This window comes from Zootermopsis nevadensis, unplaced genomic scaffold (assembly GCF_977971745.1).
Source record: "Zootermopsis nevadensis isolate Lab colony 2312 unplaced genomic scaffold, Znev_1.0 Znev_ptg000057l, whole genome shotgun sequence".
Taxonomy (NCBI): Eukaryota; Metazoa; Arthropoda; class Insecta; order Blattodea; family Termopsidae; genus Zootermopsis; species Zootermopsis nevadensis.
Window position 1 is genome coordinate 1,352,336 of NW_028259188.1, and position 18,021 is coordinate 1,370,356.

Genomic DNA, 18,021 nt, shown 5'->3' on the forward strand with positions numbered 1-18,021 from the left:
AGAAACATACTATCTCCATCTTCAGTGTTGATGATGGCAGATTTTCCAAAAGTTGTACCAAAACCATTCAACTCAGTTTCACGTCATCTGTCTGGAACTGACATTTTGAGAGGATTCCATTACCGATTAGACCACAGATTCCAGTTTCATGAAACCGATTTTAAAGTAAATAATTTGCTCTGTATTATATACTTAACCTAAGTACTACATGAGATGATAATGTTGCGTCATATTGTGATGATTATAATTGTTTAATTTTAACCGTCTAATCACAATAAAATATTTTATTAAATATTAATATTTAATAAAAATAATATTTTAATATTTAATAAAATATTTTATTGTGATTAGACGGTTAAAATTAAACAACTAAGTACTACATTTAAAACGAGAAATAAGGGCACAATTGAAGATTAGTATCTTCTGGGTAGCTTGGTAGAAGTATACCGACATTTCAGAGAAGTCTGCTGAATCCATCGAGCCCTGATGATGATATACCACACTACACGAAACCACAAACTAGAGGACAGACAGCCACCTTCATAGTCTTCGTCGTTGACAACCTCAAATCTCACACACCACAGAATTTCATGCCCTCCTGAACAATACGAGGTGCGATCGGAAAGTTTCCAGACTGCATGTATAAAAACCCGTACACTTATCTCAGGTATTAAATTCATCCATCACCCTCGAAGTAGTTCCCCTGGGAGTGAACACAACGATCCCAGCGCCGCTGCCAAGCCTGGAAGCATCCCTGGAAATCTTTCTTTGTCAGCCTGTCAAGCACCATCTGCGATTCTGCCTGAATCTCTTCTATCGTCTCAAATCTCCTTCCCTTTAGCTGAATTTTCATCTTTGGGAAGAGGAAGAAGTCACACGGAGCTTAGAAAGGAAGTTGGGGTCGGTTCTTGCAAGATCTTTGAGCTCCTGACAAACGAGAAGTCAAGTCGATTCTGCTTCTGGTCCTCAGACAGGATGCGTCGCATGTGGAGTTCTTCCTTTAGAATAAATCAACTGACAGGTCCCATAGCCTATCCCAACAATGTCGCACAAGTCGTTGATGGTACGACGTCGATCTTCGTAACATTTTCGGGCGTTGTGCTCGAAGATGGTCGTCCAGAACGCTCGTCATCATCGACAGAGGTTCGGCCGGCCATTTTTAAAACGTGAATGCCACACAAAAGTTTGCGGACTCCCCAAATGCTTGCTTTAGCATTTCATAGGTTTCCGTAGCCGTTTTGGCGAGTCTTTGGCAAAATTTGATGCACACGCCATTCCGAAATCGCAGGAGGGTCGGTGTAATGCACTACCAAAACGCCCGTAACTAAGAAACAAATGCTACTTCGATGATGCCGGCTGGCACACTGATTCACTATGAATGTAGGCCGCACCCCCTAGCGGCAGAAGCTCGTACTACATCCGGTTCGCCCTCTAATGGACACAGTCTAGAAACTTTCCGATCGCACCTCGTACCTCGAGGATCGAGAAGACCGAATTGGAAATAGAATTTGTCAGACTGAGAAGAGAACGCTTCAGTGGTCTCGCATCCTAAATAAAAATGGCTCCCGTGACGAATAAGATACTTCGTGGTGCGTTAAGTATCTGGTTCACATCGAAACGATCACAAGTAAAGCTGAGGTCACTGAGAAAGTAGCAAGTGATTAGTAGATCATCGATACAAATGTTTGGTTACGCGTAGAGCGAATTTTCTGTTCCAGAAGTTCAGTGTGTTAGTCGGATGACTGTCTCAAATAGCCTACATAGGCGCGCCGTTACACTTCTACAGGTGTGCCAACCGAGCCGTCAAATTTACTTTCTACACGCATTCCAATGTCAAACAACAAATGATGTCTACAGTTTAAAACTGTCATCTCTTATCGTTATCAGTGGTGTTTAGTATATTTTTTATTTAGTGTTCTGTCTGACGACAGGTCCATATGAACAGGATCCTTCCATCCTTTTCTCGGACTGGGACCTGTTCATATACGTTCTTGGCAGATGATCCAGAAGTGGTTTGCCATTGCCTTCTTCTGTGTGTGAATGGGATGCCACGGAGGAAAACTCCGTGTTGCCTAGACCACGGCCTTGCCCAACACAAGTTATAAATTCGGGCACCGCCGGGAATCGAACCCGAGACCCCCAGGATTACAAGGCCAGCGTTCTAACCGCTAGACCACCTCATCTTATTATTATTTAGTGTTCTGTCTGACGACAGGTCCATATGAACAGGATCCTTCCATCCTTTTCTCGGACTGGGACCTGTTCATATACGTTCTTGGCAGATGATCCAAAAGTGGTTTGCCATTGCCTTCTTCTGTGTGTGAATGGAGTAATTGTTGGGATGCCACGGAGGAAAACTCCGTGTTGCCTAGACCACGGCCTTGCCCAACACAAGTTATAAATTCGGGCACCGCCGGGAATCGAACCCGAGACCCCAGGATTACAAGGCCAGCGTTCTAACCGCTAGACCACCGTGGCTATTGTTCTGGTTATAAAGAATAAAAATCCGAAATCCTGCTGCAAAATTTTATTTTTATTGATTAAATATTCTTATTCCTTAGCTCTACAACCCAGTTGTGGGTCTTCGCCGAATCCTTTTCGGAGGTTTCTTAGTCTTTTGAAGTGTGCATTAGTGAGTAGTGAGCGACCAGACCACTGCCTCTGCACAATTTCTACTGAATAATGATTTTTGGCTGCTAGAGCCATCTAGTAGTGAATCAGGAGAGACTTGTGTGAGAAATGGCCGGCGAGTTTTCATTACTAAACATCTCGTTCATGCTTTTTCGAAGGAAGTTGTGCTATGGATTTTTATCACCCCTTAAAAATCCATCGACCTCGGCCGGGTTTGAACCCGCGAACCTTGGGGTCCAGTGATCACTATTAAATAATTAAGATATATTAAATATATTTAGGCGGTATTTTTTTAGTACAGTAATCAGAGTGATCCTAGATGGTCATCTTCTTCATAATCGTTGACGTGAGAACCTTCGTTGCCTTGTGTAACTAACAAACAAACAAAGCGGCAACGTACGGTAAAGTCCCCATTACATTTGTGCGGTCTCAAACACGAGACCCCTTGTATAAAAACACAGAATATTATTCCCAGACCACCAGCCTCGTAAGAGTTTGTGCCGCGCGGATTTATAATTTCATTCGTGTACTAACATCGCTGTCATCAGAGATGCGAAACACCAGTTCCTCGCATCTGGAACTACGAGGCGCGTCCTCAAAGTAAGTTTCCCACTCGTCCCACAGCTAGCAAACCTTATATTGCGCGAAGCGACTGTGCGTACGTGATAGAGCAATGACGTAGCATGGCGCATGCACTAACGGCACCTCCCGCGTTCTCACAGTAGCATCGTTGCAGCTGTTGAAGATGGAGGTTCTTATTCCAGCTCCCGCCGACTGTGAAGTGCGGTCAGTGATAACGCTAGGCCGCACACGGCTCGACGGACAGCAAGTCTCCTGCAGGAGTTCAGCTGGGAGGTGTTTAATCATTCACCCTACAGCCCGGACCTCGCTCCCAGTGATTTCCATCTTTTCCTACACCTCAAGAAATTCCTGTCCGGTCAGCGTCAGCGTTTTGAGAATGACAGAGAGGCGGAGATGGTTGTCACACAGTGGTTCCAATCCCAGGCGGCAGACTTCTACGACACAGGTATTCAAAAGTTGGTCCCACGGTATGACCAATGTCTCAATTCCGGTGGCGAATATGTTGAAAAATAGCTGGACACTTGCTGTATCTGTTGCAATAAATATTTCCATGAAATTGTGTTTTGTTTCTGTAAACGGCCCCAGGGAAACTTACTTTGTAGACCAGCCTCGTATGTAGTAGTTTTAGAACCACCTTTGCCACATTTATATTGAAACAGACAATAATTCTCAGTTGATAGGAAACGTTAAATAACGTTACAGGCGACTCAGCTGTTCGCTGTTTTAATATTCAGTATTGTATGACGAGTTCTAAATCGTAGCCACAGTATTTACAGTTGGGACAAAATTACTCGCTAGCCGAGCTCACTACTGCTGTGCATAGTAGAACTCGGCACGGCCTGGTCGGTGCACGGAACGGCCGTAATTATAAGTAACACGTTTCAAAAACGAAGTATCTGGGAACAATAATAACAAATAGAAATGAGGCCCATGATGAAATTAAGAGTAGAATTTATTCAAGAAATGCTTGTTTCTAGAAATTCAGAAGCTGTTATCATCCTGTTTACTATCCAAAACACTGAAGATCAGTAATTTTGCCTGTTGTCTTGTATGGTTGCAAAACATGGTCTCTTACCTTGAAGGAAAAACGTAGATTACAAGTGTTTGGGGGGAAAAACGTGCTCAGGAGGATATTTGGACTTAGGAGGGATGAAATTAGTGGGGAAGAATTTAGAATATTCCATAACGAGGAGCTACGTGAATTGTCTGGGTCACCTGGAACATTAATGACAGTGAAATATAGAAGGCTCCGATGGGCTGGACATGTAGCACGCATGGCGGGGAAGACAAGAGGTGCATACAGGATTTTGGTAGGGAATCCTTCTGGAAGACGACCACTGGGCAGACCAAGAAGGAGATGGGAGGATAACATGAAGATGGATCTTAGGGAGGAGTTGGCTCAGGGTCGTGGCCGGTGGCGGGCTCTGGTGTTGTCGGTGTTGAAACTGCTGGGTTCTGCTACCACGGTGTTAAGTATGCAGCAAATGATTTGCATGTTTAAGACACGAAAAGTCCATTTACGTTAACTCTGATGAGTCACACTACGCTGGACTACTTTACATTCGATTTGTGTTCGTGAGAGACAAAACGTAAATTGATTTGCGGGTACAGAGACTCTCAAAAATGTGTCGTTAAACGTGTCACAAAACCTTGGGCCTATCTTATTCGAAATATGCGTCACAGAACACCCAATTCGCTAAATAATCTCCGTCATTCGTAAACACTTACACACAAACACATATCTTTATTTATTTATTTATTTCACTATATCCTTAAATTGTCCAATTGCTTTAGGTACAGAATCGGTTTTGGTGGACACGAATTCAACTGTACATTGCAGATTTATATTAGAGGATTTTTCTTCATAGTCACGTGATTAATTTTATGGCAATAAACTTTTGAAATTTTACTATTTTGTAATTACTCTATACAACAGACATTTGAATCCCATCAATAAAATATTAAAGACAGCGAGAGAAGAGAAACGATCGTATGAAATTCTCTAGACTAAAGATAAATCTTGTTACTAGAATAAATTGTAATATAAGTAATAATATCAGCCACAAATTTTGTCCTCTATGTCCTACTTAATAAAACGCAAATTAAATTTTAAAAAGAAGCTGTGAATATTAAAAATCTGGGCTCATCATTCTCATTCATTTTATCTTGCCACAAAATATTTTAAAAATTATTTAAGGACCTCGGGAGATGTTCAAGCCGAAGGCTTTCTTCAGAGGAATTAAATTTTAATCCTGTTACTAAGGATAATATAAAAATAATGACTTAGGCAATGTAAATGATTCCATAATTCACGTTTCATGCTTGTAATTCTCAATATGTAATATTAACCAACCAGATGGCTTATGAAACCCGAAGGTTCATCACCGAATTAACCAAAGCCCTCCACCGGACCCTGTCCTGGGCCAACAAAATCCAGTCTCCTTCAGCTCCTATCTCCCATAGATCCCGCCTGACATTATCCTCCCATCTACGTCTAGGTCTCCCCAGCGGTCTCTTCCCTTCAGGCTTCCCAAATAGTGGACCCAACCAACCAGATGGCTTACGAAACCCAAAGGTTCATCACCGAATTAACCAAAGCCCTCCACCGGACCCTGTCCTGGGCCAACAAAATCCAGTCTCCTTCAGCTCCTATCTCCCATAGATCCCGCCTGACATTATCCTCCCATCTACGTCTAGGTCTCCCCAGCGGTCTCTTCCCCTCAGGCTTCCCAAATAGTGGACCCAACCAACCAGATGGCTTACGGAACCCGAAGGTTCATCACCGAATTAACCAAAGCCCTCCACCGGACCCTGTCCTGGGCCAACAAAATCCAGTCTCCTTCAGCTCCTATCTCCCATAGATCCCGCCTGAGATTATCCTCCCATCTACGTCTAGGTCTCCCCAGTGGTCTCTTCCCCTCAGGCTTCCCAAATAGTGGACCCAACCAACCAGATGGCTTACCGAACAAGAAGGTTCATCACCGAATTAACCAACGCCCTCCACCGGTCCCTGTCCTGGGCCAACAAAATCCAGTCTCCTTCAACTCCTATCTCCCGTAGATCCCGCCTGAGATTATCCTCCCATCTACGTCTAGGTCTCCCCAGAGGTCTCTTCCCCTCAGGCTTCCCAAATAGTGGACCCAACCAACCAGATGGCTTACGGAACCCGAAGGTTCATCACCGAACTAACCAAAGCCCTCCACCGGACCCTGTCCTGAGCCAACAAAATCCAGTCTCCTTCAACTCCTATCTCCCGTAGATCCCGCCTGAGATTATCCTCCCATCTACGTCTAGGTCTCCCCAGAGGTCTCTTCCCCTCAGGCTTCCCAAATAGTGGACCCAACCAACCAGATGGCTTACGGAACCCGAAGGTTCATCACCGAACTAACCAAAGCCCTCCACCGGACCCTGTCCTGAGCCAACAAAATCCAGTTTCCTTCAACTCCTATCTCCCATAGATCCCGCCTGAGATTATCCTCCCATCTACGTCTAGGTCTCCCCAGAGGTCTCTTCCCCTCAGGCTTCCCAACCAGTACCCGGTGCACACCTCTTGTCCCATCCATGCGCGCTACATGTCCCGCCCATCTCACTCTTCTCGACTTAATCATCCTCACAATACTGGGGGAGCAGTACAGATTTTTAAGCTCGTCATTGTGCAGTTTTCTCCACGCCCCATCGTCTTCCCTCTTAGGCCCAAATATCCTCCTCAACACCCGATTCTCAAACACCTGCAATCTGTGTTCCTCCCTCTGAGTGAGAGACCATGTTTCGCACCCATACAAAACAACAGGTAAGATTATTGTTTTGTATACTTTAATTTTCAGGTTCTTAGAAATCAGACGGGAAGACAAAATATTTTGGACTGAGAAGTAGCAAGCATTTCCGGAATTTAGTCTCCTCCTAACTTCCTCACAAGTATCATTTTGATTTGTTATTGTTGTTCCCAAATATTTGAACTTTGTAACCCTTTCAAAGGATTTATTAGCCACCCTAAGACAATTTTGCCCGCCTGTCTTCTGATGACGAGATACCAACATGTACTTAGTTTTTTCTGAATTTACTTCCAGCCCCACTTGTCTACCAGCCTCTAGTAAAACTTCTGGGTTCCTCTTGATATAATATTAGCAACTCTAATAATAATAATTATGAAATCTTTGTGTTTAATGCATGTAATCAGATAAATGGGGCCACGTATGGCGTATAACGCAGTAAATTTACGCAGCCCTGAAACTCTTTAACGGTTTGGTAAACGTGAATTTGTTTTCTGTTAATCGACTAAATCTGAAAACCAACACAAAAATTTACAGATCTTGCATGACTCGAGAAGGACATGTTTTAACAACTAAGTTTTGCTGTTGTATTTAAGTCGCCTTTCGTCATAACCTGGGTCTGCGTGCGACACCCCATGTCAACAAAACTTCACGAGATTGAATAGGCAACTCTTTATTTAATCGAAGTGGCAGTGAACTGCTTTAGCACTGATGACTTACGTTGCAAATGTTGACTGTTCAGATGAATGTTTTATGTAAGGGAGTCGCATACAGACGAGGTCAGAGAGAGCTTAAACCGTGTTCATACGTTTGAGAAGAGACGGCAGGAGATTACAGCAACCGCGTAAACTTTGAAGGACGTTTCTGCTATCCTGACTGCCAAAAACTTTGGCTCGAACCTGAGGCAGTGACGACCCATCGGTATTCTCAAACAAATGTTACGTCTGCGTGCTTAAAATAAAAAGTTTTCTGGATATTTTCAATCTTCTAATAAAACAATAAAATTGCACGACGTTTCGGAGATGGGACTCTATCTCCATCTTCAGTAATACCTACTCTGTTGAGTCCAATCGATAGAGCTAATCCCTATCTCCGGACCTTAATTCTATCGATTGGGCCCAACAGATTATATATTCCTACTGTCAAAATTTTTAACTAATCTGTAAGTAACTGCTGTTACCTACGAAATCTGACCACAGCAATGCACTGCATATTTGCTTAAATAGCTGCATTCTGTTTTGATATAATTGTCGTAACAATATTACGTAAAAACATTTAAGAAATCTCACAGGAATACCGAAGTAAGTTAAACGCCCGAAATGTATACGCCCATCAACTTAGAAAAATAATTAAGTTGAACAAAACATTAATCTAGGCAATAAAAATAATAGATTATAGCGAGTTAATCCATAAATATGTTGAGGTTAGAATCTGTACACCAAGTTCACAAAATTTAAGAATTGACACGATGTCAGAATTGATCAGTTAACTTAGTTTCAAGACACAGAGGTAATTAAGCAATACACAGTGTAAATATTAAATAGTTAGCACTTTGAAACCCATTTGTTTAAAAATATATAGCGGTAAAGTTTAATGAATTCAGTACATTACTCACTTATAAAGCACCAATCACGCGTCAGTCAGGTCCATCTGGTTGTAAGAAGTGAAGTTTCTGTCACCGTATTTTAGAATCACGAATGATTAATTATATTTTCTAATCTGAAACACCTCACCGCCACGAACTAACGTACCTCACCGATGCACTTCAGAAGAACAACTGAGCATAGCAGACGAATGAAGAAGCAACATTCCGCGCTCCTAGTGGTCACATGCTGAACCAGCAAGTCACCAATAGATGACGCGTCCCCACTCTCCCTTCCCGTTTCTTTCTAATTTATTATCTCTTTATATTTGTTAGAATGCCCACGATTTAAAATGCAGACTGAGAGAATAATTACAAAAAGAAACGCGGATAACAAAATTATATACACACATACATGTGATGTAGCGTAAATCAGCTACTATAATATCGAATCTATAAAGCCGTGTATCGATTGCTCGCGGCAGCCGCCCACAATCGATATACGGCTTATACCAAACACACTTATCACAGATTACGATCAGTTGAACATTAAAACTTTTTTCCGGTACAAAACAATTGTTGACGGCACGGGCCTGCTTCATTTAAATAAAGTTTATAGCAAATTAAAGGTAAAGTTACACCTGACACATGCTTAGTCACGCACCACACGAAGAAGGTGGAGGGTTAACGGAAGAAGGGCATACGTTCTTTCAACGATCTGATTGTTCACGCGATCCAAGGCGTTACACGCCACAGAAAACAAAGATATGTTTACTTTTTCACGGGGGTTTTGAATCCGCGGCAGGCGAAAACATTGCAACATCATGACACTGTGGAAAATGAAATAAAAAAATAGATAATCTGACATTTGATAAGACGATTATTAATGTATATTCAGTAGCGACAGAAATTATTCATGACGGTGGTCAAATTAAGAACTTGGATGAATCTTACTGACGAAGACTCAGAGGGGCACATGCAAATCGTAACAGAAAATAAACTTGATTTTGGCAGATTGCTCACGAAAAGCATTTCACTGATGTCTAAAGAAAATTCTCGAGAAATCTGTAAAACTTGTTTGGACTTGCTAGGGCCAAATTTATTAAAATTCTTAATGAACTGTCACAGTGTTTCAATCGATCGTTTTCATTTATAATTTTACGGTCTCCGAATCGATATGAGTGAGTTCCAGAATTTAAAAAAGTTTGAAAAAAATTATCAAATTCTGCTTTTAATTTTTCTCTTTAATAGTTTTTTTTTTCGTTTCAACGTTCTCCAAATTGTCCCAAGTATATCTTGAAATTTATTTATTTTCTTATTTAAATCTTCGTTATGTTTATACGAAAAATCTCGGCCCAAATATTTGAATCCAGAAACTCGCTCTATGACTGAATTATTTTTCTATCCAACTGGGAATTTTCCTCGAAAATCCGTAAACTTTGTTTCTGTGGTTGGGGTTTTACAATTGTAAATATTGCTCAATTTGTTGTCTTTCATGGACGCTTTTCTGCAAGTTATTCTTGCTATCTTGGCAGTTATCACCATATCATCGGCAGAGCTCGGCATATAAACTGTGATCTTACCAGTTAATTTAATACGTGAATTTATTCTCTTTAAACATCGTCCATAGGGTTTATACAAAAACCGACTTTTGAAAAAACCGGTTTTCGAATTTCAGTATTTCCAAAAAAACCGGTTAAACCGGTTTTCAAATTTTTTACAAAAAAACAAAACAAAATATAGTTAAAACATTAAAAAAATATTTATACTTATTTTAGATTTTTTCAGTTTATTTAATATTTATAAAACTACAAAAATATAACAAAATAAAATATACTCTATACAAAATCAAATAAAAAACTAAAATAACTAAAATCCGTACAAAATATGAATTATAAATTATGTCGGTTGCTAGATCCAAGTTAAAAATTTGTAGCCTCTCAGAAACTAATTCTAATGTTTTCTTAGAATCGCAGGAACTAGCTATTGGAACTGAGCCCAAATTAAAATCTTCCACAAAATGGTGTACGTTATTATTCAAATATCTGCGATTTATTTTTCATAGTCCACTCATCTAAATTTATAGAGAATTTTTTCCCATTCTTCTTAATACAATCCAATTCATTTATAATTTCACATTTGGCATTGTCATAAAACACATGAATGAGATCCATTACTCGAGAGTTGTTTTTTGGTAATGAACATCCCCGTTGTTGCAAAGACTCTAGTATGAACGAGCTTGTTGTAATGCTATTAATGGACAATCCATCCATTGCAGCAAGTTTTGCTATAATTACTGTGCCAGTCCAGGTCTGTGGTTCAATTCCCGAACGGACTGAGCCTTGAGATGAAAGGTAAACCAGGCTTCGGCATGTTGATCTGGCTTATAAGAAAACCGAAGAAGGTGTAATTACATGATTTTTGGAACGCCTTACTTCACCTAAATTAGACTGAATGCTTAATTTTGGCTTTGTTAAACATGTTAAGTTGAAGGAATGTGGCCCCACATGGCCACTTGCGGGTCACCCTCCTCGGCCTTCCTTCTGTCCCAAGGGGAGCCTGGCGTTGAAAAAAGCCAAACATAAACCAACAAACAAAATACTTAAGCCACCCCAGAGTTGGAATGCACGCCTTCCAGATGTGGGGTGAAGACTGCATTACGACCATCGCATCATTGCGATGGACCAATTGACTTTGAGCTCAGCTTAAGGCGCGTTCCCGCCGTTGTGGAGGAACGAATCAGGTTGCAGCTGTTAAGCCAAATTCAATGACAAATTACGTAATGCAGGGGTATTTAAGGGCGACCGTGGTTGCGGGGCGCCCTCAAAAAGTTTTGGTCCTTCGGTTGAGCGGGGGTGTTTTTCTTAACAAACGTACGAAGGAACAAAGGAACAGCCGAGCCATCCAGCTGCCTCCGTGAATAGTGCTTAAGATATATATGTTCCTGCGCGTATTAAGGAAAAATAAAGTGTCGTCGATCAGTGCAACACAGAAAGACTTTGTCGTCCATTTGTGCAGAAACCTGCTCCACCTTCGAATTCCCGTATATTCCCAGGGAGTCGGAAACTCGTGCTCACCGACAACATCACACCATGATCAACAATCCCTTTCTGTATCTTTACACATCCCACGTCAAGAAGCTGTAACCATATGAGCAAACCAGGCTACGACTACGAGTATACTAAACAAGTAGTGTGACGTGAGGTGGAAGGAAAGGGACGGTTACATTACGTCTAAACTGCCCTTTTTCACGAAATTAGAAATAGAACGCGTTTGTGGATTTGCATGTAAAACATTCGCCTGACTCATGAAGATTAGTTTTACTACAATATTCTTGTGCCCGAGGCGATTTCAAGTCAAAATATTAACGTTTTTAATTAATCAACTAATTTTTTCATATTAATTCTAGTATCTAAAACCGGTCTTTTAAATTTTAAAAACCGGTTTTCGAATTTTACAAATTTATCCAAAAAACCGGTTTCTAAACCCGGTTTTTAAAAACCGACAAACCCTATCGTCCATACGCCTATTTTTATTAAAAAGCGTCGGGGACTAGCTAACCCCCGGTCTCACTCCTTGGTTAGTAATTCTATTTTTAATTCAGTCCCATTATATGTATTTTTTAATATCTTAAAAATTCTAATTACCCAAGGAATACGACATTATCATTGGTCATTCTTTTTAAAAAATTGTTTAGACGATGCTATTACAGAATGGCACTAAATTACGAATTTCTTAATAAATAAACTGTTGACAACACTGCTATCTGCAGACGACCAAGTATTTTAACTGCGTCACAGGATTTTTCCAAAAATCCCTGCACCAACTATCTGATATTACTTCAAAGTAAACTCCTCAAAACAATTAAGGAGTCAGGATTTCATATGGTCGTTCCGGCACCTCGTGAATGTTATGTCGCGAAGTTCTGATAACGACGAGGTTTCTCACTGTTAGAATCGATCGTAGACACATCAAATCGAACATCGAAATTACTTTCTCGATCGAAAAGTCTGTTTCCACTGGAGTCCACTGAACTGAGCATCGCTTTATCACGACGAACTTGAGCGCCTCGTGTGTCCAACTTCGTAAACAAAAACAAAAAAATATGACGATCGTAAAGCACACACAGGAAACAGTGTGCTGAAGATAATGTTTGTACGCAAAAGTGATGAAGTTACAGGGGACTGGAGAAAACTACGTAATGAGGAGCTGCAGAGCTTTTAATCTTCAGCAAATATTATCATGATGGTCAAATTAAGGAAAATTTGACGGGTGGGGCACGTAACGCATAAGGGAACTTTATAACTTGTGTTGGGCAAGGCCGTGGTCTAGGCTTCCCCGGTTTCTCCGTGGCATCCCAACAATTACTCCATTCACACACAGAAGAAGGCAATGGCAAACCACTTCTGGATCATCTGCCAAGAACGTATATGAACAGGTCCCAGTCCGAGAAGAGAAAAGGATGGAAGGATCGTGTTCATATGGACCTGTCGTAAGACAGAACACTAAATAATAATAAGATGAGGTGGTCTAGCAGTTAGAACGCTGGCCTTGTAATCCTGGGGTCTCGGGTTCGATTCCCGGCGGTGCCCGAATTTATAACTTGTGTTGGGCAAGACCGTGGTCTAGGCAACACGGAGTTTTCCTCCGTGGCATCCCAACAATTACTCCAGTCACACACAGAAGAAGGCAATGGCAAACCACTTCTGGATCATCTGCCAAGAACGTATATGAACAGGTCCCAGTCCGAGAAAAGGATGGAAGAATCCTGTTCATATGGACCTGTCGTCAGACAGAACACTAAATAAAAAATAATAAATAAACAGGTTATAATTCTAAAAAGTAGCCTGATGATTTACGTGGTGGTGATGATATCTCTTTATTATTACATATTGAGCTTTTATGAAGGAGTCGAACTCACAGCCCTGCTTAAAACACACAACTCTTATTTTTGTAGACATAATTAATCGTAGCTTTTCATGCTAAAGATTATGTTGAAAACGAAACTATCTGAAACCTTTGTTCTAAGCAGATAATGATGATCTTGAAACAGGGGGGCTGCATACTGGAATTGCGTTAGTATAACTGTTGTGGTACTTCAGGATTCACGATGAAACACTCTCAAATATTTTAAATAATCATGAAGTTTTTCAGACATGAACCAAACACGTTACTGCTTCAGTTTCAACGACGAGTTGCTTTTGCGTAAAACAAGCAAAATTCATATTATTATAAAATTTCACATATTACAAACAAAGGGTTCACACAAATGCATCCGCCTATAACATAAAGTAGGTAAATTATACTACCCACTTATATTAAGACAAGAAGACCTTAATGAACATTACGATTTATTTGTGAAGGTTAGAATTCATCGACAGAGTAATTAATTGTGTAATCAAGTACCTTTTTAAATCTACTTTAAACTGTGCCTTTTTATTTAAAAGACTTGTAAGACTTGTCGAAACACTGTAGGAAATTTTGATTCCTGCAAAATATGCACTATTCTGAGTACATGAAAGGTTAGAAAATTGTTCTTGAAGCTGATTATTAGTCCTTGTGTTTACGCCGTGTACAGCAGAATTAGTTTCAGAATGTTCTAGATTATTTACAGTGAAGTTAATGAGAACATGTATTGACATGGATACGCTAAGCTCTCTGAACTCATGAACAGACTTTTACGTGATTTTCTAGGTTCTACACCAGCCATTAATTAACATTTTTCAAGTTTTAAGGGATGGATCCTGTTTTGTATTGATCGTCAGACAGTTCAACTACAGTCATCCATCAGTAACTACATCTACACAGTCCACTCTACTTAAATAGGCAAGCTACGTAAGACACTGTACATTACATGGCGAAGTCATTCAATAATTTCCACTTTCCGTTCCGAGACAATTACTTAGCCCCGTCTTGCTCGTATAGTGCATTTAAGTAGTGAGTGACAAGCCCACTGCCTCTGCACAATTTCTACTCAACCCTGATTTTGTCTGCTAGAGCCATCTATTGTCCACACCGACGAAAAGAACATCGCTGCTAGGAATTCGATATACGCGCATGCGCAAGATTTCACGGTGAGTGACGACCGATCCTAAAATCATTCGTTCCTCAACCACTGAACGAACAACAGAAGACAGGCTTTCATGTGTTCTGACGTGTACAGCTTTAAGATTACCTCACAGTGCCCAGGCGAGCTCGGAGTCAGAAAAGTCAGCTGCTTCTTCAGACTCGGGGTCTTCATCAGGAAGAAGTCAAACAAAACTCACTCTGCTCAGGCTTCGGCTGTTTTTTTATTTTGTATCATCGTGTCGGAGCAGACTCCTGGTGACATTATGAACAAGTTCCCTCTGATAGGGACCTGTTCATATACGTTCTTGGCAGATGATCCAAAAGTGGTTTGCCATTGCCTTCTTCTGTGTGTGAATGGAGTAATTGTTGGGATGCCACGGAGGAAAACTCCGTGTTGCCTAGACCACGGTCTTGCCCAACACAAGTTATAAATTCGGGCACCGCCGGGAATCGAACCCGAGACCCCAGGATTACAAGGCCAGCGTTCTAACCGCTAGACCACCTCATCTTATTATTATTTAGTGTTCTGTCTGACGACAGGTCCATATGAACAGGATCCTTCCATCCTTTTCTCGGACTGGGACCTGTTCATATACGTTCTTGGCAGATGATCCAAAAGTGGTTTGCCATTGCCTTCTTCTGTGTGTGAATGGAGTAATTGTTGGGATGCCACGGAGGAAAACTCCGTGTTGCCTAGACCACGGCCTTGCCCAACACAAGTTATAAATTCGGGCACCGCCGGGAATCGAACCCGAGACCCCAGGATTACAAGGCCAGCGTTCTGACCAAAATCAAACAAAAGATTAGACGTAGCTCACAACAGGCATTAAAATTTATTCTTCAGACTTTCTCTCTCCGGCGAACACACACAGACTGCCCGTCGCACTGCCTCGTAAGGGCATCGAAGCCTGTGGCTCCAAAGATCGCGGAGATGGGGAAGATAGGTCACTCCGAACCATGGCTCACTACAGGGGCAGTCCAAGACGAAAATTGAATAAAACAGCATTCACAAACGAAACAAGTTTTCAGGGAAATGCAAAAATTAAATTTTGAGGCAGACTATTTCAGGAGTAGACAAGCCCAAATGTGATAAAATTTGCAGTTCATGATCTCATTCTATTTGCTACAGAATCGATGCACAAAATTGACAATGCAAGAGAAACCAAAATCCAGAAACAGTTCCCATCGGCGAGATCGCTACATAGGACCAGTTTCGTTTCGCATCTGCCCTGAGGATGAGAGCAGAGATGGCGGAAGAAATGGTTCAGTCACCTGTCGCGGCTTGTGACTCAACACTCTAGCAGCACTCATGATATGAAACAGATTTACAAACTAAAGAAGCAAACACGCTCTTCTCAACGACAGGTCCAGAATATGCATTTAAAATAGTTTACTACGACTGTTTTCCACTTTGTCAACATTTCTGCCCTTAAATTCATTTATAAAATGCATATATTTACACAAATTTATGTACAAATTAACTGTAAAATTTCTAGTGTCAGTTTCTGACTGTTGGAATGCAAATAATTTTATGTTCTTCCTGCAAGTTTGAAAAGACGTTTTGTTCTCGATGAGAAAGAACGCTGCGAGCCGGCATATTATTGTTTTATTGGAGGATGACGTCTTGAAGAGAGAGTTTTGGGAAAGAGGCTCCCGAAAATCCTAACTCACCTCCAATTCGTGTTTAGTGGAAACAATACGATCATGGTGAAGTTCAGCTCTCTCGTTCTGCAACCTCCTATTACGTACTCACTTCCTTGTATATTTAAATGATTCCCTCAGCACTTAAACTTATTAAATCGGTGAGAGCAACACCACTGCCACTAGAAATAACATCCACATGTAGATCAGCAACTCAATGTTAAAAGTTGGCAATGCACGTGGTCTATAATGTCAAACATAAATTCTTCTGCCATCTATCGGCATCTGTAATGAAACTACTGTACAAGCGATCTGGTGGTAATAATTGGTATTAAACTATGTTTCGACTCCGTCTTTACGACACAGGAAATGAAGGTTAATGCATAATTAAGTCTTCCAAGTTTATATTGCCCTTGTAGTTTACATAAAAGCCTTTGACATGTTAAACAAGATTATATTGTGGAAAACGCATGAAAGGCTTTCTACGACATCTCATACAAATAATCCAGTCTGTTTTAGAACAAACTTTATCACTGAGATTGGAGATGGAAGAAATAACAGAAAAGTTTTTAATTAACCAAGTAAGCCATTTATGCCAATTATAACCCATTCGTTTTAATCTTACCATGCCATAATAGAATGGAAGAAAGATACCGATTTTTTTTTAAAAGGAAACTGTTGATGACAATCTTATTTGCAGATGACCAAATGATTTTAACTGCTTCAGAGGATTCTTTGTAAAAATCCGTGTCACTTCAAGTATAATTTGACTATTTCCACTTGAAGGAAAAAAATCTTGGCCAAGAAAGGAAAATAAATTATTTGCACAAAAACAGGAATGAATAATAATACAGTAAAAAAAAAGTAGGATTTGCGGTATTCATGGCAGCGAGTCTGAAGATGGTTGTTTTCTGGGTTGTTGTGTAGTCAAGTAGAAGTTTACGAATGTTTCAGAGGTCCTTGCATCCTTCATCATCAGGGTGATGAGTCATCACCCTGATGGCACAAGAAGCTAGAAGACAGCCATCTCCACAGTCAAACAAATTATGAATTTCAATTATGTAGGTTTCCAACTAGGCAGTAACAGAAATTTCGATATACAGAACAAATTACAAAGGTTTATCTATATTATCTATATAAGTGGCATGACTGTATAAATCAGGAAATAGTAATGAAATTTTAAAAGGCCTGTCTGTACCATGTCTTCTTCACAGCAGTGAGTGCCGGACCTTGACTAGAAAACAGCTACAACAAACTGAACCCATGTCAAGGATGCCAACTGTTCATATTCCTCAGAAGTCGTTTCATTACCATCCAAAAGGAAGAAGAGAACGATACCAACTGTTGAAGTGATGGAGATGGCCTTGTAGATTATATTAAAAAAATTAAAAGTAAAGCTGTCCCACTATATGTCATATATGCACTGTTTTGTTTTTATGAGAATGCCAAAGAATATAAGTTAATTTCAAGTCATGATGCTTTTCCATGTTCTTTGATAGCTGGTCACTGAGAAACACTGAACAATAACACTTTCATAATTTACTACACATAACCTATAAAGAATAGGGTTTACAGGGAAGGCAGTCCAGATAAGTATTATTACTGCAATGGCAGCATGAATCACAGAACTTTCAGCACAAGGAGAACTGGAATGAGTGCAGTTCTGTGTTATCACTCAGGTACTTAAGCCAAAATCAGATGATGGAAGAAATTAACCCATTATGTCCTATAGCGATCCTGATTTGT

General features: G+C 40.5%; 1 protein-coding gene and 1 long non-coding RNA gene across 4 annotated transcripts in view; one reads left to right on the forward strand and one right to left on the reverse strand.

The window, feature by feature from the left end:
- Positions 1–8,759, reverse strand: part of LOC110833933 (pancreatic triacylglycerol lipase-like) — a 125,224-nt gene extending 116,465 nt beyond the window's left edge. For all 3 annotated transcript variants that reach the window (XM_087361396.1, XM_022072546.2, XM_087361397.1), the window contains exon 1: positions 8,599–8,759. The gene's annotated coding sequence lies outside the window, so the exon portion shown is untranslated. The remainder of the gene's footprint in view (positions 1–8,598) is intronic.
- A 7,847-nt stretch (positions 8,760–16,606) lies between these two features.
- On the forward strand, positions 16,607–17,748 carry LOC110833935 (uncharacterized). Its single transcript, XR_002544422.2, has 2 exons — positions 16,607–16,856; positions 17,490–17,748. It is a non-coding gene; the product is annotated as an uncharacterized LOC110833935 (long non-coding RNA).
- The last annotated feature ends 273 nt before the right edge of the window (positions 17,749–18,021 follow it).